This window comes from Colias croceus, chromosome 6 (assembly GCF_905220415.1).
Source record: "Colias croceus chromosome 6, ilColCroc2.1".
NCBI lineage: Eukaryota > Metazoa > Arthropoda > Insecta > Lepidoptera > Pieridae > Colias > Colias croceus.
This window is the reverse complement of record NC_059542.1, coordinates 7,690,685-7,712,899: the sequence shown is the minus strand read 5'-3', so window position 1 is coordinate 7,712,899 and position 22,215 is coordinate 7,690,685. Positions and strand designations below refer to the sequence as shown.

At 36.7% G+C, this 22,215-nt stretch overlaps 1 protein-coding gene across 3 annotated transcripts in view; it reads left to right on the top strand.

Moving 5' to 3' along the window:
* Nucleotides 1-22,215, top strand: part of LOC123692479 (polypyrimidine tract-binding protein 2) — a 142,589-nt gene that overhangs the window by 76,138 nt on the left and 44,236 nt on the right. The window lies entirely within an intron of this gene.

The following is a 22,215-nucleotide window of genomic DNA, read 5'->3' as shown; positions in this document are numbered from 1 at the left end:
GTTTTATTTAAAGATTTTATACATTTATAAACTACGACAATATATGACTACTACTACTACTATGACTTTCTTTATTAAATCCGACCATCTTCCTAGTCACAAATTTTGTACATCTCTATTCAACCAACTCGATACATTTTCCCAAATCGAGTAAAAACATGGCAAAGTCTACCTACAAATAAACCTTAGGGTGATGCGAAAGCTGTTGAATTTTACGATTCCGCTAAGCCGCCTTATAGTCGAGCCCTTCCTGAATATTTTGATTTATTTATAGGCGGCAAAGCGAAGGTAAAAGGGTGGTCCAAAAACAATAAACCTCTACTCGGGCAGGACACTTACGGCGATGCACCTTCGTAAACACCCTTCTGATGACCTCTCTTAAGCTCCACGTACGCATTTTGTAGTGCCCGCTGTTGTTTTAACAGATTTAGTTTTAACATACTAAATTGGGATAATGCTTTATAAAGTACAGGATAAATTTTGTTTGTGTAAGTTAAAGCTTGTAAATATGTTTAGTAATTGCAAAGTATAATTAATAATTGTTGTACTCTAATTATGTAAATTTTCATTCCTCATATCTACCATCTTAAACTTATTACTAAAAGTCCATAAAAACTTCGCAACCAACTCATTTAAGTATTAATATCATAACATCGGTGTTCCCTTCATGCGATAATTATTAAGTTTAATGGCAAACCTTACCCATATACACCTTTAATTATCGCTGTATCTTAAAGCTTAACAGAAGCTCAAACAAATTTGCGGCAAGGAAGTTTTATATAGTAAATTCATTATTATGTAATCTACTCATGTGAGAAGACGCAGGTCGCATTAAGCGCTTGCCGCTTTCGCTTCTAACACTTCATTGTGATGCTAATTTAGGGCAGCTCTATGAATATGGGGGTGGCACTCCCGACACGCGCACTTTTTACCTCACCGCGCTAAATTAATTTGAATAATACCACCGATAGGCAAGGAGCTTGAGCGAATTGACTTTTATACGAGTTTCCGACGTAAAAACTCCGAGGCGAACGCGGTAAAAATATTTTTCAATTCGACTTAAAAATTATTTAAGTGCGTGTTTATGTTTAACTAGCTGTTGCCCGCGACTTCGTCCGCGATTAGGTCGTTTTTCGTCATTCGTCGTTTAAAAAAAATACGTGACACTTTATTTTAAAATTTTCTTAATTATTGTCTCTTATAAAATTTAACTACATTAAAATTGAACACTCTGATAAGAAAATCTTAAAATCTGAAGAAAACATGAATGTGGTTTAAATTCTACATTACTTAGTATCAAATAATAATCTAAATTAAATGTAGATTAACAGTTTGAGCACACCATTATAGAATATGTACCTAAGTATTAAATTACGTTAGTTTACATAGTAACTTTACTAAAAACACGATGACTATCTTTCGCGCTCGATACCACAAACTAAGCATGTTTGTGGTACGTGGCCCGCGTCACTTGACCCCCCGCGAGTTCCCATCCGTTGCTATGCGAAAATACATTCGTCGCCCTACTGTAGGAAAAATTGTAATACTGTGGCCTGGGCGTTATAACACGTCCAGGGAGTTCCTGAGTGCCGATATCACCATCTTGAGGAAAAGCTTCTAATGTCGATTTAAAACTGCATACATACGAATTAACCTGTTCTAAAATTGTGAAATGAGTTCAGTTTTAAATTTGAGAAATATTGATTTCTTGTATTCCACTATTCGTTGTAGTCGAATACAAAATATATTTAAACAAACTTAGCTTGGCCTTCAGGCAAAAGGGATCCTATCAAATGGTAAACTTGACCTTGTATCTTAAAAGTAAGCATGAACGGATCTTCTGATAATTATTGAGCACCAAAGGATCATTTGAAACGCACTACTATAAGAGCGAATATTGTCTAATAACAGTTTACATTGCACCACAGAATACATAATAGTAGCTAAACGCTAATTGCACAGTATGTTCCTCTAAAAGTAGTGATTTTGTGAAAGGTTCCGGTGTATCTTCAAACGAAAGCCGACTCGCCTTACTACACTATAAAGCATTACAAAAAGAACATACTACGTTAATATCGCCTATACAAAAAATGATGAATGAATGTTACAATATTATACTTTGACTACTTTGACTGTTAGTTAAAGTTTATTTTTACTAACAACATGTAAATGAAGAAGAAATAATAATTACCAACGAACTAACCTTTTCTATAATACTTAACACGGCACATTTTTCAAATTATCTTGCTCAACTCTACTAAAAAATTTGAGGGTTTTGTTGGAACTTTAATATGTAAAAACTATGATATATCTAAACTACGATACAACTTGCATGCGGAAATGCTCATTACAATTGTGAATCTAAAGAATAACTAACATACTGTTCAATTTTATTGAGCTGATGAATATCTTTTGCCTGGAAGAAATCACCGTCGCCTAACTATAATGTGTTTTCTTATAAAACCGTTACATAATTTATTTTATCTACTTAAATAATGAAAATGATATATTTATAAAATATAAAACATATTATGTAAAATGATTAAAAATAAATAAATGAAGCAACTACGATTCAAAGAAAACATCTTTTTCAGTGTGAAAATGCTCTAAGCAATCCTGGATGATGAACTGTATATCATGTACCTACTCTGATCCCAGTACGGTCGGTACGTCGATAGCCATAACGATAAATATTATAATCAGATAACCGCAAAGTCAAAATAAAAACATTACTTGTAAAGTTGTGAGTGCAAAATTTACGTTTCATTTGGCAATAAAAATTTTTTCGGTACTAAAACGTAGTAGTTTGATATGTGGTTGGCTACCCCTCCTCTCCTTCCTGAAAAATATCCTCCAAAATTTCCCGAGATACTTCCAATGATTGAACCATTGGACATTAACTTCAGTCAAAAATTGACGAAGCGGATGATTACTAATTTCCACTTAATCCTCGCTGCTACTGTCTTTATCATCAAATCATCAATTTTCAAGTGGTGTAGTAAAAATATCAGCAGAAATCGTCTTCCAAAGGCGATATAATTTTATTAGCATTGAATCTGTAAATAAAAAAATCAAAAGTTAACTGTAAATCTATAAAAAAAACTACTACTTACAAATAAAATTTTATCAAAAACTTCTGTTCCCAATGCACCTCAAAATAATAAAAGAATCATTCATTTCATTTCATTTCATTTCAATAAATACCTGTAAGTAACAACTTACCTTTTGTGGGAACGCATGATGGTGAAAATTCACAAAACACGAAGATTGCATTTGATATTTTTTGTTTTATGGCATTCAATTGCTTTATAAAATAATATCACTACATAGTATGAAAAAAGTCGCTTTCTGTGTCCCTGTGTCCCTATGTCCCTTTGTATGCTTAAATCTTTAAAACTTCGCAACAGATTTTGATGCGGTTTTTTTAATAGATAGACTGATTCAAGAGGAAGGTTTTAGTACATAATTTATTAGGTTTTAGACAAAGCGGACGAAGCCGCGGGCGGTAAGCTAGTAAATTTATAAAACACGAAGATTTTTAAAATTGTAACTAATGAACACAACAATATATTATTATACTCTTTGGAACACAATCATTAGATTAACTGTAGATAATGGTGTCTATTTTTACTTAAAATAATAAACATCTACCCTCACTTTAAAAAAATGTAGTTTATTATTTACACGAAATATATCTTATAGGGAACGGAAGATATGGGTTAAAGAGTTAAATAAATAAATAACATAATTATATTTAAATTATTACTTAATTTTTAACATTGTGTTCAGTAGTGTTAACATGTAAATTGATTTGATTTTTACGAAATCTCATAGATGGCGCTGTTACAAAATTAACATTATACAACTTACATTCTTTTAGCTATGTTTCTCTTCCCAAGTTACTTAAATGGCATAATTTTTATAGTGTCAATATAGATATTGTCAAACAACATTTATATATGCGTCATTTGATTATTAATTTCCAATAGTTAACGTGTAAATTGAATTGATTTTTATAACATTTAATAGATGGCGCTGTTTCTAGTTTGTCTTTATACTACTAAATTCATTAAACTGTTTCTCTGCCCAAATTACGTAAATGACATAGTTTTTATTTTGTAAAGCTAGATAATAGCATGGCTTACTCGAAACCAACATTTAAACATGAGTCTTTAGATTGTACGCTGTCGTAATACACGGAATACGTAAGAAAAATAAAGGTTCACAGCTCCTCCCCCGTAGGTGATAGCTTGATAATATGTAGCCTATAGCCTCACCCGACCTGTTAGTAATATTCATGCAAAATTTTAAGTCAATCTATGCAGTACTTTTCGAGATTAGCTCGGACAAACATACAGACAAACAGACAAACAGACAAACAGACAAACAGACAAAAATTCTAAAAACTATGTTTTTGGCTTCTATATCGATTATAGATCACGGCCCAGGTATTCTTTTAAAAAAATATTCAATGTACAGTTTTGACTTTCCTACGATTTTATTATATGTATAGATAAAGCAGACGGGAGATGAAAAGCGGCTTATTTTCAATTATAGATTCGCTACGGTCTTCTTTTTACGTTATTAGCACCCCCTTTATAACCTTACGTGGCTATGATTAACTATTAAAACGTTTTACTGCTGCGTCTACAAATGTGTAACTTTTAATAATAGTTCCATTAGTGAGCTCAATTTGACATTAGTTTCCGCTGATAAAATAAATTTAAGTTAGCCCCCAATCACGTCCCGAAAGCATAAGTGTCCGTGTCTCGTACAGGTAATGGTACGAGGCTCCGAGCACTAAGACAAAATTGGCTAAAGCAATCTCGCGCTTGGAAATAAATGTAACGCAATGTAAGTCACAGACTAAATTCTAATACGTTATGCACTCAAAACGTGAAATACCCGGCGTATGAGCGGCGTACGTGTTCGTGATAAAAATTAGTCCGGGGCAATTTTTAAGTGTACCTTTTTCGCTGCAGCATTTACGATTATTCAGAGGCACTACGAAAGTAGCACTTAGAGGAAGCGTAGCCACATTCAGACAAATGTAAGCGCTTTCATTCGCCACTCACATCGTTCTTAAGCCGATTAACGGTGAGCTATTGAAAATATAATGAACCAGAATATTCTATAAGCTTTGCTTATTACTACATTGTGAATATAACTATAATATATTTATATTTTGCGAAGCTTATTCAAGTCAATATTGGAAAAAGGGTCTTGCATTGTTATTCATTTCAATAATTTGTTATTTCTGTACAGATATTTAGTGACATTATAATATTAAACTTAAACAAAGCAAGAGTGGGTATAAACAATTCAGCTACATCTAACCAAAAGACGTCTTACTTAAATATTGACAGCTGTCATAAAGCTATTTAATATAAAGTTTATGGGCCATCAAATAGGCAATATCAAACATGTCAAAGTAGGCATTGCGTAAGTGTTTCGGTATTATACTCGCGTATTATGTGTTTAAACGTCACTACTTTTATTAAATAAATTGATTTTTCTTTAGCTTTGATATAATAGACTACTTAATTCAATTATCTTGTGATATCGTAGGTATAAATAGAACACAAAATTAAATACACGCTGTGACCGAAGCAACTGAAAATTAAATATCAACCTACTTATATTATGTTCTATAAAGGAACCGGTGCCCCTCAAAGAAGATTACTTGGAATTTAATAATTTGCCTCATCTGGATACTTTAATCTGTATAATTAGAATTCTAAATCTTTTTTTTTTATATTTTTTATATATATAATAATATGTAACAATTGTTTTGTACATTATAAAATAATTACTGGAAACGGTAAAACGCCTGATAATAAATAATTTAATTTATGGCCATATTAATTTTAGGGATACTTTTGACGAATCCATTATTTTTACAATTTTAATTACTCCCTATCGCCCCCAGCTCTGCGTATAAATTATATTCTGGGTAAATCGCGTCGGTTATTACTATAATTAATTTTACTTATTACGTTTCGATTGATTTAATTTGACAATTGCTTTCATTTTCTAAACTTTTGTTTGGAAAAAGTTAAACTCTTGGTCAATATTCATTTGAGTTGAACAGAAACGTTTATGTTATAAAATAGTTAAGAAATAGAAATGGGATTTAATAATTCACTAATGAAATGAAGATATTTATAGTCTTAGTCATCAAATACAATTATTTTTTGAATACTTAACAATATTCCATCTAAGAATTTTGCTGAGAGGGTTTCTTATTTTATTCAGTTCTAAGCCAAAGCATCGAAACAATTATTATTTTTCAAACAAAAGTAATATTTGAATAATTAAAGCGTTTTTCGCGAACATTGACGAACGATTTGGCGGCAAGCCACTAAACGCTGCTGTTTCCGCAGCTGCGACAAATGTTTGCCCATAATTGTTTGCTCGCATCCATATCGCTATCTGTTATTTGCACACCGAATTAAGGTTGTCGCTTTGTTACACAAATAATGAGTACTCACGTTAATCCCTTGTAAGTTTCGCTTTCATTACGCGGCATGTTGATCAGTCTTAATATGCTAAGTAGGGAACCAGTGAAAAATTATTGAAATATTTTCTAAAGCTTCTAGTGCTGTCTTATGAAAATACTTCTAAGATTCTTCTCGTATTATCAACTCCAATTTATTTCTTTTCTGTTTTACAGCCATGAAGCCATGCTTTTAATCATTATTATTTTAAATCTGGGCTTCCTTAAAAAATGGTTTACTCCAAAAAAAATCCCAATGACATTGCTATTTGCTAGACTACGTATATGGTAATGCTATTTTAACCGTACCGTTTTCGTACCGTGGGGTGCCGGTTTAAGAATAGCACTCCCCCATCTCCTCCCGTGGGTGTCGTAAGAGGCGACTAAGGGATACCTAATACCGGAACGGGCAGCAGCGTTCCGTGACTTACATGCACATCTACTGCGCTCGCCAACCCGCCTGCCAAGCGTGGCGAGTATTGGCATTAAATCCCCTCATGAATTGTACACCTTTAACCAGGCCCCTAGTACCCGGCAGCCCCGCTATTCCTGGCTACGGTAGCGGCTACGGTAACGGCGGGGCAAGGGGTGCTAAGAATCACCGGATGCGATCCGGCTACCACTCCCGACGACCCCTGGCCCTGGTAACATACAATGCACGCACATTGAGGACGGATGAAAAGATTGTTGAGCTGGAAGAAGAATTGAGCAAATTACGCTGGGATGTCATAGGGTTATCTGAAGTCCGAAGAGAGGGGGAGGACACGGTAACGTTGACGTCCGGTAATTTGTTCTTCTACCGGGAGGGCGACCAACAGTCCCAAGGTGGAATCGGGTTTATCGTCCACAAATCTCTCGTCAACAACATCGTAAGCATTGAGAGTGTGTCGAGCAGGGTAGCGTGCCTTATACTCAGAATATCTCAAAGATATTCGCTGAAGGTCATACAGGTTTACGCACCGACCTCGGCTCACTCCGATGAAGAAGTGGAGGTTATGTATGAGGACATAAGTAGGGCCATACATACCTCGAAAACACACTTCAATGTTGTGATGGGAGATTTCAACGCAAAGTTGGGCAAGAGAGGCGATGATGAGTTGAGAGTGGGGCAATTTGGATTTGGACACCGCAATCCGAGGGGCCAGAGACTAGCAGACTTTCTGGAGAAGGAGGGTCTTTTTATGATGAATTCCTTCTTCCAGAAACCGACCCACAGGAAGTGGACCTGGCTCAGCCCCGACGGCAAAACGAAAAATGAGATAGACTTCATTATGACCACGAAAAGACAAATATTCAAAGATGTCTCCGTGATCCACAGGGTGAAAACCGGAAGCGATCACCGAATGGTACGAGGCATCTTGAATATCGATGTCAAACGTGAGAGATCTCGTCTGATGAAGTCTACGCTCCGTCCTTGCCATGAACAAATCCAAAACCCCGAAAGCTTTCAACTGGAACTGCAAAATCGCTTCGATTGCCTCGACAGTAGCGTTTCAGTGGACGATCTAAATAACAGGCTGGTAGAAACTATCCGCGCGGTTGGGTCCCACTTTAAAACCCGTAAAGTAAACCCGCAAAAACTCTCAGACCACACTCTGAAACTTATGGCAGACCGGCGCTCTATGCCACTGCGCACATCTGAAGATGCTAAGTCATATAGGCAGCTCAATAGACTGATATCTAAATCTCTGCGACACGACATTCGCTCCTTTAATGCTTCAAGCATTGAGGAAGCGATTAAGCGAAACCAAGGCTCGAAAGTGTTTGCAAGAGATATGTCTATTGGGCAGAGCCGGCTGACGAAGCTGAAGACAGACCGTGGCGTAGTAGTGTCGGCCAAGTCAGAGGTATTAGGAGAGGTCGAGAGGTTCTACCGGCAGCTTTACACCTCAGTTGCCAAGCCTGTTAATAGTCCGGCTAAAGACCCAAGAGCCCGACTAACCCGACATTTCACCGAGGATATCCCGGACATCAGCCTGTACGAGATTAGGATAGCTCTGAAACAGCTTAAGAACAACAGGGCGCCGGGTGAGGATGGAATCACCTCTGAGCTTCTGAGAGCGGGTGGAAAACCAATCCTCAGGATGCTCCAGAGGCTATTCAATTCCGCCTTGCTCGAGGGCACAACGCCTGAAGCATGGAGCAGGAGTGTGGTTGTTCTATTCTTCAAAAAGGGAGATAAGACCCTATTGAAGAACTACAGACCGATATCACTCTTGAGTCATGTTTATAAGCTGTTTTCAAGGGTTATCACGAATCGTCTCGAACGCAGGTTAGATGACTTCCAGCCTCCCGAACAAGCCGGTTTCCGTAAAGGCTTTAGCACCATAGACCACATCCACACGCTGCGGCAAATTATACAGAAAACCGAAGAGTATAATTTGCCACTATGCTTAGCGTTCGTGGACTATGAAAAAGCCTTCGATTCGATCGAGACCTGGGCCGTGTTGAGGTCTCTCCAGCGGTGCCGTATTGACTATCGGTACATCGAAGTATTGAGAAGCTTGTACGAAAACGCCACCATGTCAGTCCGAGTACAAGATCAGTGTACAAAGGCAATCCCATTGCAGCGCGGTGTTAGACAAGGCGACGTGATCTCGCCCAAACTTTTTACCGCTGCTTTGGAAGATGCCTTCAAACTGTTGGAATGGAAAGGACTTGGCATCAATATTAATGGCGAGTACATCTCTCATCTTCGATTTGCCGACGACATCGTAGTCATGGCAGAATCCCTGGAAGACCTTAATACAATGCTCGATGACCTCTACAGAGTTTCACAACAAGTGGGCCTTAGCATGAACATGGACAAGACGAAAATCATGTCAAATGTCCATGTTGTGCCCACTCCGGTCTCTGTTGGAAACTCTATTCTCGAAGTTGTTGACGAATATGTCTACCTCGGACAAACCGTCCAATTAGGCAGGTCCAACTTCGGGAAAGAGGTCAATCGTCGAATCCGACTCGGATGGGCAGCGTTCGGGAAGTTACATAACATCTTTTCGTCCAAAATCCCTCAGTGCCTGAAGACAAAAGTCTTCGAGCAATGTGTGTTGCCGGTGATGACATACGGTACAGAAACGTGGTCTCTAACCCTGGGCCTTGTGCACAAACTCAGCGTCGCTCAACGTGCTATGGAAAGGGCTATGCTCGGAGTTTCCCTACGAGATCGAATCAGAAATGAGGAGATCCGTAGGAGAACCGGTGTCACCGACATAGCTCGCTGGATTAGCACGCTGAAGTGGCAATGGGCTGGGCACATAGCCCGCAGAACCGATGGCCGTTGGGGCAGAAAGGTTCTCGAATGGAGACCACGTACTGGACGACGAAGCGTGGGACGACCACCCACAAGATGGACAGACGACCTGGTCCGAGTGGCAGGGAGCCGCTGGATGCAGGCCGCCGGTGACCGGTCGTGGTGGAAAACCCTGAGGGAGGCCTTTGTCCAGCAGTGGACGTCCCACGGCTGAAACGACGACGACGACGACATGTATTAGTTTAGCGTACCTACAAATTATTGTGTTTAAACGGTATGCGATGTTGTTGGAATTGCATAAAATGTGGAGTTTTTAGTGTGTACCATGAATGAATAACAGTTTTGTACCTGCTACGTGCGCGTAGCACTACATGATTTTTATTAATGCACTTAGTGATTGTTTTTCTATTCTATAAATGATTTTCCGTATTAATACTGCAAAAATTGCAAAGGGTTACCTACTCTTCTATATATTTTTAATAAAATTCAAGTAGGTATGTACATTTTAAAAACAATATTATTCACAATTAGTTTCCTTCTGCTTATTTATTTTATTTATTTATTTATATTAAACCATTCCTACCATTACAGTTTACCCAATGCGATAGGGAGGTCAAATTTACAATACAATTTATTCAAATTAAAAAGAAAAAAAAATACATTAATTAAGATTATAATATACAACCGCTACAATTATGTTTGATACTCTAGTCAAATATTATAATGATTAATACATATATAAAGCTGAATAATTCATATTTTTTAATAATGTCAAATTATATCTGTTGTAATCAATATTTCAAAGTTTAGATTGAACTTAAACGTTGTAACCAAGCGAGTTATGATTTTGCCTGATCGGAAAAGCTAAACGTTAATCTTGTCAGTCAAAATGGTCATTCAGCAAATTCAACCCTGATCCCGATTCACCACAGTTAGTCATCCGAGATAACACTGCTATTAACGTATGCCTGACATTTTAATAAATCAAAACCGCGAATTTCATTCATTGTAAGTCACTACCGCAAGCTTTAACGTGACTTGCTGTTTAAAAGCCATCGGGTCTTTTTATTCTTTCCATTGATTCAGGGTATCATTAGTGTACAAATGCGCAACATTTATTCGGGTACATTCATTACGTTTATAGATTCAAATCAAGTTTCATTGAAACATTGATATTGAAGCGTGCGGCTTAGTCCTAATAACCGTAATAAACATCAACGGTAACGAGCTATAGGCAGCAATTCGTGCTGATGTTACACTGTTTTTATACACGGACGGTACATGGGAAAGCTTTCTAATTGCCGGAACAATGCTGAGCCGGTTATTTGCCGGCGGCATTGTTTTTGTCTGCCGGTTCATTTTACCCCACCCTCCCTGAGGCGGGAGATTAATGGAATTTGAATACGCATAGCCTTTGTGTTCGGCTTTACGCGTAATTTAAGCGCGCACCGGCCCCATGAGTCGGCGTTTCGCTCGCCGGTCTTAGAGGATATCGCAGGTGTACGACCCCCCTTATGACTCTAGTGAAAATCACGTATTGCTCGCCTTGTGTGAGATGTGGACGAATTTTTATTCCAGCAAGTCACTGTTACCTGGGGGATATTATTTTTCATCCTCACCTTTTCATTCTCATTGTAAATACTATTTACGGAACGCTTTTCATCAAATTGCCTTTCCTTTATACATCTTACCTACATATAAATATATATAGTAAAGACAAAGCTTTTACCAAATTTAAATGTTATTATTTACCGCGAACAATGTTTATTTGCCGAAAGAATATTCCATTTTCCATACATACTGTTAGCGGTCTGAATTGGCCTGTCGAATAAGCGGTGTGTGTGCTCAAAACACTATCAATCATCCTCCTGGCCCCAGACACACCGTGAAATAAAATGTATTTGTTTTATTGGGCAGCTATTGATTTTATAGAAAATGACTGATGTTCGAAGTAGATAAGATACCTACTCGTCAATAGTGACCAAAGTAGAGTTACGTCATAACTACTGTTCTTTATGAAATTTTAACAGTATTTTAACAGGCTCTACGCGTTTTAGTTTTCGATTTTATTAATTATGGTTTATATTGTAGGTACTCAAACCCTACTTCCCTAGTTAGACCACACGAGAATGAATCTATATAATAAGTTACGTGATCCACATAATTCGTTTGAATATTGTACATTATTGTCCGGGTTTATTCATTACTACGCACTGAAAGCATCGATCATTCAGTAAACCCGCGGCTTCGAAAAATATTGACGAGATGACAATACTTACTCGTTTCATTATACCCTAACGGATGACTACATTTTGTAAATTGAGTTCGTATTAGTCGCTGTCCCAAAATCGCAATTTTCTTACTACGATATTAGTGAAACGTATCAGTATTCGTAATGGCCATAATTGAAATAGATATCATAATTTCAGACATACAGTCCCTTCCTGACATTTATCTTAAACAAAAACAAATCGTATGTAAAATCATAACTAAATTTAAATTGTCCCAAATGGGAAGATTATTCTGAAACCCCAATTTAATCCGATATTAGCGACTCTAAAAATTAATTAAAGCGCTGCGGATTTTATTAACTTACTGCAATTATATTTTCACGTAGCGATTACAGGGGTGCGCCGGTTGATACTGTAACGTCGCCGGCTAAGCGTTTACACGCCGATTTGAAATTTGATCAAACTCCGTAATCGGGGACAAATAAATCTCGCCATTAAAATTAACGGCGACCTCGTCGGTCCTCTATCGACCTCCACAGTAGATTTATAATAGCCTTTCAGAACACCGCCGTGATTATATTACGCTATAAAACGCGTATTATCCTAATTTCATCCAGCTCATATTGCGGAGTGATATTATGAAACAATGTCTTGCCTGGCTTATAATTTAATTTACTGAAAATATTATTATTACAATAAAGCGGTAGTACAATAATCTACTTTGTCATTAGAACACATTGTTTATAAGTACTACGAGGTACTTATTTTTGTAAACTTCCTAGCGATTGGTTTTCTAAATACGGAAGCAAATTAAGAATTATTATAGATACCTCTTGACGCGAAGGTAACGAATCGCCGTAGATGAAATCGCCGGCCACTGGGTTCCCACATTGACAAACGGCTTGGACCACTTCATTAATTGTGGCTCAGTTGCCCGCGACCGGCTCTAAATAATTCACATACGACTGCCTACGACGCCGCAATCTATATACCATGAAAACTACTATGTTTTATGGATGAAGTTGTACTAATTGAGAACAATGTAACCTCAGCGGTTAAAGGTTCCATCTGCGGTGAGAGTCCGACTTAACAGAGTCGTTTTATATTGTATACAGAATAATGTTACAAATAAATCGGTAACAATAGGTATAGACGAAGGATAAATACATAATATCATAATCTGTCGAATGTCGATTACGCAAATAACAAGAGGTTAGATGAGGAAAAAGCAGCTGCAGGGCCTCTCGCACCGCTCGTAACTAGAGCCGTTACGCAATTCGGGAACGGCCTAATTGATTCTTCGCCCTTTCGACCAGACGGGGCGTCGCATTATCGAACACAGGTGCCTCTACTCCAATTATTTGCCTCCTCGCGACAAACGACGATCAGCCTACCTCGGTATCGAGCCACTCAATATTCGCTCTACGTTTAATTGTACACCGGATATTCGTTTCTTAATGTAACGCTATGAGCAATAAAAATCGAAGACGATGTCCCATAACGGAAATGACTTAATTTTCACCAAGTCGGGAGCGTTCATTCGCCACTGGGACTCCCGTCTTCCCGCTATTAAAGGTGTGTGTAAATCGAGCGAGTCTTCGGCGAAGTAAAATATGGGGAATCTCTAGTCGATTTGTATGCGCACCGAACTCCCGCTAAGTAATTTATCTAAAAGTATTTTTGACGGCGAACATAGGATACGGCAAGAGAGTACTTCGAATCGGAGTTTCGACGTGTCTTCACTTTTCCAATTACATTAAAAGCTTAATTAGTAATATTAGTAGTGTCCTCGTTACCGCTCCATACTCTCAGTTCGTAAGAAGGCCGAAGTTTTGAGATGCTTAGATGAAATGTAGCTTGCAATTAGTGTAATGGAAGTAACCTTCCGAGTGAAATTAACGCTATTCGTCTATAGCGCATATAAGGGCGCACTCGGCACAATTAAGTTGTGGAGTGGAGAGAAATTGCAACAAGTGCAACGGACCTCGCGGTGTCCACGGTCCATTTAACCCACTCAGTTTGCGGCTGTACCAAAACCTGCGCCGACTTAGCAGGACGTTAACGTAAACTATTGAACATCTCGGTACAAAATGCACGCTCCATTACGGTTTGCTTTTAAACTTTGCCAACTTGCCCACATTTTTGTGTTGAATTGTAACGTCTCAAACCCTTCATAACATTTTTGAGGTCTATTATGTTATTTACACTACGTAGAACGCCATATTACATGTACGTGAACTAGAAAAATTAAGGACGATTCTAATAAAAAATGAATCATGAACCATTCACAACTTTTTTTTCTGACTTTTAAATGTGTTTAAGTTTCTTCCGTAGAAATTGTACAATTTATTTGCCTCCGCTTTCTGATTTTTTCCAATATATTTTTAACGAGCTGTCGCGTCCCTTATCTATATCAAGACTTTTTTGGACTCCTTACAATGAAACGACGCACAATTGGTTTTCCCGTCTTTCTCTTACGAGGATTTTCTTTTGAAAAGACTTCGTTTGAAGATTGTCCCAATACTAATAAAATGTAAGTATTAAAGACATTTACCAAGGAGGGTTTTTAAAATGACGAATAGAAAACAGATGACAATATCACCAAACAAATAACAAACGCTACCGTATAATTTTGGAATTTAACTCGATTGTACATGAAATATAATTCACAATTAATAAGTCGCAAAATTGTACCAGTAAGTATAATGCAACTAAGCTTTTCCGCTTTAATGCAATAACGCTGCTCTTGGTATGTTGAGAACCTTATTAATTTCACTAGTACAAAATAAGCACGTTGGCCGCCTTCACTGATCTTTAAAATTATTTAAACGGATACGGCGTTCTGCTCACAAATATGCTTTTATTTACATTTTGTTATTTAATAATGCTGTTGGTGTCTAATATATTCAAAGGCACTTCAATTATTTTAATTTAATCATACATTCAGTCCAAGCAGACAACGTTAAATGCCTCATTTAGTTGCTTTTTATTGCATTACAATTGACATTCGTGAACTTTCATAACGCTGCAATCGACAACGTTAACTTCAACTAACAATTCAGCTTAGCGGGAGAACAAAACAGCAGTAAACACAAAAGTTTTCTAGTTACCTATTCAACGACCTCATTCAGAAGAAATTCGGTGCTCTTTGAACAAGAGATTCTATGAAAAGAAATCATCGAATAGGTGAGCGCGTGAAACTCAGGGTAAACATTTGCGTATGTAAACTGGAATTATTCACGAAAAAACTTTTAATGGCGTCCTCGGAGTTCCCGTCAAACATTTATCAACAAAAGAACGAACGTCCCGCAGGCGATAGAACTTGAAATGTATGGAAATTACCCAGTCACAAGCGAGAGAACAATTCACTAACGGCGTAGGCAAATGTTTTTGTCGCGAGCTTGTTTCGTCGGATTTGAGAAAACGGCGCGAACTAGAATAACTCCGCGGATGCTCAAAGAGTTAGCTTTATATACAACATTTACTTACGAAACTTTGCACCGAAACGTTTCATTTCACTTATAAAATAGTCACACCTTGGCAACTACTTCCAATGTTTATGTGAGGAAGAAGCATTATGCAAATATTTATATTATGGCTTCCTAATCGCAACGATTAGCTCACGACTCACAAAAATAAATACGTTTCGAACGGACACCAGTTCATTTGCATTTCAATCAGAACGATATAACCGGTGGGAAGGAAAATCCGCTTCGTCGCCTTACTTAAAGCTTTTGAAATATTTCTATAACTTCTGATTCAACGAGAAAAAAGCCTATTTGAATTGGAAAGATCAAAGCGTAAAAATTTATCGTTACAAAAAAGCGTGGCAAGAATGGCCCAAAAGGCGTCAGGCACTTATTATTTCAACAGAGGCAGTGTCTCGTCTCGTCTTTCATTCTATTTGTCTTTTCGATTGTTCCGGTGCATAGACTCCTCCATTACTCGGCACTGAAAGGAAAGTTTTGTATTCAATTTGGTATTATAATTCCTATTTGAAGTCGCCACGCACCAACGCGTCGACAACGACTATGTAAATGGATGCTTCCAAGATTAGGCTATATTGTCAGCAAAACATTCTGAATATTTTTATCTACAAGTGATTTTTTAAGCTTTTGCATCGATTGATTCACTTGTACACCCACGTCGTAGATATAGATTTAGAACAGGCAGCATAAATAATAGCAGTGAGGAAGGCAATAACTCGAGCGCCGCATTTATTTATTTAACCACTTGTAACTTCCTCGGTTTGTGTAAATATTTCCGTGCGCTTACCTGACGTGAATTTTTATTCATCCGCGCGATACCCTACGGGAGACAAGGAAACATTTCAGAGTTTCTCTTCAATTTAAAATGGAAACTTATCCCCGGGCTACTATAAAGTCTACATTTTCCATGGAAATCCACCCAGCTCGGTTACGTTCAAATCTAACCGGTGTCCACGCTGAATCCACCTGGATTTAGCGCGTACACTGCAGGCTAAACGCGACCTTACTGAAAGACTTGCATCTTTCACTGCGATAGCTTCTATTTTACGAGTTGTTTTCCGCGACCATTTTGCAGATACTAAAATAATAAGAGTTTTATGTTTTCACGTATTATGTAACTTTTATGGCCCCCGAGCTGAAGCGCTGTTACTGTGGCTTACGAGGGCTCTTTCGAAGAAATAATTAACTGAGTGCTATTCGTATTAGAATCAGCTTCGGTTCTGAGATCACTGGCGGAATGAATATTTTTATTATGTACGAGTATGTTTATTTTCTTCAATTGAAATAACAGACTGTGCGTCGTTATTTAAATACAAGTTTCTAAAAACTCAGATAATTCAATTAAACTATTTTTAAACTAAGGAAAAATATGTCCAATATTTAAATGTTAGGGAAGTTTTCCGGCGTATTGGTTAAGAGTCCGAAGGTACGAAATCACGATGAAGACTTAAGGCCGGCCCGAACGTCTATATTCAAGCGAGAGACAAGGGACCGATAACAGATTACCCGCAAACACGTTTTAAATTCATTTCCCGACCCGAACGCCGATCGCTCCCCGATAAAATGTGGGGAGAACCGGGAAAACCAGGACATATTTACTTTGTCTCCCCGCGGCACCCACGGCCACTTTCTCAGGTACCATAATATTTGTACGGGCCTCGTTACCTGCCCGTTCAGATTTGAGAATATTAGCCGTTCAATCTTAGTCCATCGTGTAGGCGGAAAAGACTAATAAAATTAAGTGATTAGAACTTTCTTCTGTTTCATTTAAATATCAAACTCATAATTATTATTCTATCAAAGTTTTTAATGTATTAAAGTTTTCAGTTAGAAAGCGAAATATATGTATGAAATTAAATAATTTACAAAATAAAAAACATCACCTTGCTTTACTTTGTTTAATTTTGTATTATTTATATTTTGGACAAAAAAAATTATATTCTATTAATATTCTCAAGAACGTCAAAATTAACCGAAATATAATAATGATAGATACTTAAATAGCTGATAATAACGAAACATACGAGTAATTCACTTAGAAGAAACAGTCTCATCCATCGTGTATGTATCCATTTATTCTAATCCGAGGCTGCATCTGTTCCCTCTCTAATTTACTTCACAATCCCCCGGTGTAATGACATAACTCGACATACGATTCGTGCCATGGCTGTTGTTCTAACCGCATATCCCTTACGAACAACTTGTCCACTTACTAACTCCATTAGCGCCAAGGACAATGTTTTGACTCCAGCTATTTCGAAAACTGTGTCCGAACACTTGACTTAATCCAGCCCGATGCTTTGAGCCTTTGAAAAGTTTCAGTTACGTTATCTCGTGCGTTTTCAGGAATTATAACTAAATTTTCTCAAATAAACTGCTCACACAATATTTTATGAATTACATTAGCATTTTGTATTTAACGTAAATTAAATTATGTTATTTCCAAAATAACATCTTTAATTGAAACATACAACCTTGTTTAGCAATGTATGTCATTGAAATACGCATAATGGCCATTTCGAGGGATGTGAAAGTAGACGAGCGAAGTTAAGATAAATGTATGGGCTCTTGGAGTAAATTACCCGAGATCTTACGTAGATCACTCGGTTGGACATAGCTATATAATATACCTAAAAATTTATTTAATAGACAAAAAATATGCCATTGCCATAATATGTTTAATGTTATCAATTAATGATATCTATTAATTTTTTTTATATCGTGACAAATGAATAAGGAAGCAACCCAGAAATTATGGGTCTTTAAAAAGTATACATTGATTATTAACAATTTATTAGATCAACTTTTACAATAAATATGTTCATAAAGAAATGGTAAAATCTGAATATAAGTCACAACATTTTCCTTACAGATTCAGAAAATGTATGTCTGTAGCCGCAGGATCAAGTTCAATACGGATCATAAAGGCAGTACGAATAAGCTTATATTTTATCTAATATTACGAAATACAAGAGTAACATATCATAATTAATACTGTACTTCTCTCCGACAAAGGTAAAACGACCAAATAATGTACAAATTAATTATTATAACTCTATTACCGCTCATTAGGTTTCACTTATAATTATAACAGCATCGTCGTATGTAATAAGAAATACGGCTTGTAATAATTTTTCATCATTTACTGGCATTAAGCTCAAATAATAAAAAGAAGATACATTAAATACTTTAAACTAACTACGATTATATAGACATTGCCAGTAAATGCTAACTGAATTGTTAGCGTGTATTTAGATAAAATCCACAGTCTAAACTTGAACGTAGTTTAACAAATTAAACCAAAGTAGAGATTAAACTGGGAGTATTTTATTCGGTTATCCGTTAAAATGAACCGACATCTCGGGTTGGAAGTGCTGAAATGGGGACAAAAAGTATTTAAATCTCAGCCGTTTTTATTTATCTTAGCGGAGCGCCCGCGGCGGTTAAATATCTGAGGCTAGCCGACACGGTCCTAGAGACAGAAATGTAAACATAACATTCCCTTTGAAGAAAAATCGTTTTGATATTTTTGCTGCGTATACACCCCTTGGTGTGACATACACGAAAATATGTATATTTTTTTAATGTTTATTTACTGAGAAATCTACAATAACAATTTTCATATTATATAGCCTAAAGCTTTTCGTCCTGTCTCACATTTTTTATTAGTTATTTTCAATATAATATATTAAAAATTCAATTTCTTATTTATTTTACAATGGTAAATAACTAAATGTGCACATTGAGAAGTACCTACAGTTTTTTAAGGATTATTGCGATTACAATTTAATGCAAAGTGTGTACATCAATTATTATTAAAAGAGAGAAAAATTCTGAAGTGAAACGGTCGCATCTTTATTAAATAACAAAAATTATCCTTAAGTAGGTATGGTGCCTACTAGACAACTCCTATACATATATTATTATAAGTGTATTACTTACATGTTAAGTAATTTACATTCCGGTTCGGCCCAAGCAATTTCAGTTTATATATTATCAAGCTATTAAATATTAATTATATCAAATTGATTGGAATTCATCATACATTAATTGCAATACCAAGTCCTTATTCCATTACAGTTGCTATTATACCTAGGTCACGAAGTAATGACGGATTGAGATGGATGAATATTATGTGTGTGATAATTTGTGTGTCAAAAGTTACTAAGGTAAAAAAATTCAAAGCTTTTAAAAACAACTATGAATTTTTAAGATCACTGTCGTTGTAAGTAAATCAAAATAAAGGGGAAACTTTTGTAGAGTTGAATTAAATAACTTTTGCTATTTTACCCACATTAGAGCTTCACAGCCACATCGTAGAGCTAAACAATTTGCCGCAACTACGGTACAGCAAAAAGAATCTAGATAATGTAATCAGTACAATTTTATTAACTAAAATATGAATTCCTAACAATCAGTTACCGCACGACGAGGCGAGCAATTTGAAGCAGACTGTTCACAAGCCGATACAGTAAACTGAAGAGCCTGGCTTGAAATAACAAATGAAATCGCGGCCGTGTATCGAACGCGGCATAACATTCGCGAGGCAAAAAGAAAATATGAAAAGGCAGAATATTGCCCGACAAAATTACGATCGCTTTGGATTCCATACGGGCCATTGAGGGGTGAATTGTTACCTTTCTACATTGATATAAATTTGTTTTCTCCGTTGAGCCGAGCTGTATTGATTATATTCGTCAAGAGAACACGTTCGCAATAGCTCATAATAGTTCTTAAAGTATATTAAAGTCACATAAATATTCCACGGGAATTTTTTGTATGACCGCAGTAGAATTATTCAATCTCGAGATACGGTTACCATTCTTTGATTAATTCGCTTCAGGGTAATGTGAATTCGAGTTAGATGGAAAAGAAATGATATAGAAAATTCTATTATGTATGTCGTCACAATATTTAATGAAGAATCGAGCTTAACGAAATAGTAGATATTGCAGTCGAGGCTGTTTAAAACAAAATGAGAACCATAAAACACCGGCGATGCGCTTGCCCATTCCGCGATATTTATTCAAATCGTCTCGCATGCAAATTAATGTCGCCTTTAAGCGCTGCCCTTTGTTTCAGTCGCGGCGTCTGTTTATTTTTATCGCTAAACTTTTCCAAGGCTAGATTAGTTTTGCACGAACAATATCGTAAATTGTTACTTGCGTACGAGTTCTAATGACGCGGTTAATCTAGAAACTTGTGCAGATAAATTATAAAGCTTCGTATCTTACCTGTCCCTTATTTAATTATGGGCTCGTTTATTTGTTGAGGGAGATTACACGATGTTCGCCGTATCGAGAGTTGTGCCGGGTCAGTACAGTTTAGTTATCGCTGGGCAAAAGTTAAATAGTAGGCGAGTTGCGCTCGAGTAGTGGTTACGTCTGACGTCTCTATTCATTACTAAAGTAACCAGCTTCCACAACTTTGTTCGAGCAAACTCGCTGCACTTACTTTCCCTATAAAGTAGACTTGTGACAGCGAGTAATGTCTCCTTATATTGTTCTGGGGCTAAGAGGTTTGCCTTTCAGTTATCATGAGAATAGTAACTTTTGTCTAGGCCTTGGTCAACTAAATATTTTATCGTTTTTGTGTACACTTATTGTTTTGTATTCTCTTAGCAATAATTTATCACGAATAATTTTAATTTTAGTAATTAGTCAATAATAATATGTAGTCCTTTATTATTTACATACTTAATTGTTAAAAGCTCAGGTATTCAGAGATTATTATAACAACATGAATACATAACATAATCTCGACATTTTACTTTCATTTGATCAGAGTAAAGCCGTAGTATATGAAATTGATTTCAAATATAGATTATGAAGTTAGTGCGAAAATCATCCGCTGCGGGTGAGTGGCTGACAAATGTCCGTTATAAGCGTTAGAACAAATTGATGTAATTAATTACGGGCAAAGCTGGCAGCGTTGAGCCAACAAATATTATCAAGATCGTTAATTTCGACATCTTACTCAGGAGTTGGTGGGATGATATTAGGCGTTAGAGACGAATGTGCGGTGCTCACAGTGACGGGCCACGTTGCCAGCTTAATGTGTTCGATCTTGTTTGATTGCCGCGGTTATTGCGCTGGACACAAATTACACTGAATAGTTTGAATGAAACTCATATATCATAGCCGAAATTTGACTAAGCGATGCCTCAAATCGCTCTACACGAGTTAGCCGCATTTTGGCATCGATGCAGGTTAGATAAAAACCAGACATTTGAACTTTATAGTTTGAAATTGCTGCAATATTTCAATTCGTTCAAAAACGTGATGACAATAATTGAAGTGATGTTATCTCTTTCCACCCTCATTTAATGAACCTAGGAATTTAGCTTGCTAATTAAACTATTTGAGTCCAGGTGCCAAACACGGAAAATGAGTAAATGTACCTAATAAATACGATTCAATCCCACTGCCTCGCTCATAAAACATGAATATAAAACTGCGAGTGTAACACATGACTCTTAATGAAAAGTATATTATCTCACATAAAAACATTTTATGCCCGTTTTCAACGGTGGTTATTAAATTAAATCATAATTTACACACGTCGCGTTAAATCAGACTGTAAGGTCGTGAAAAAGCAATAAAAATTATTAGACTACAGACTTTCCGCGATACACCTTTTTATATTTTTTCATATTAGGTGTACGTTCTCAGGAACAATGACGTCATAAATGCCGAAACGATTTTTCATTCGCATCGTAAACGTTCGTATTCCCTCTACTTCTTTTCA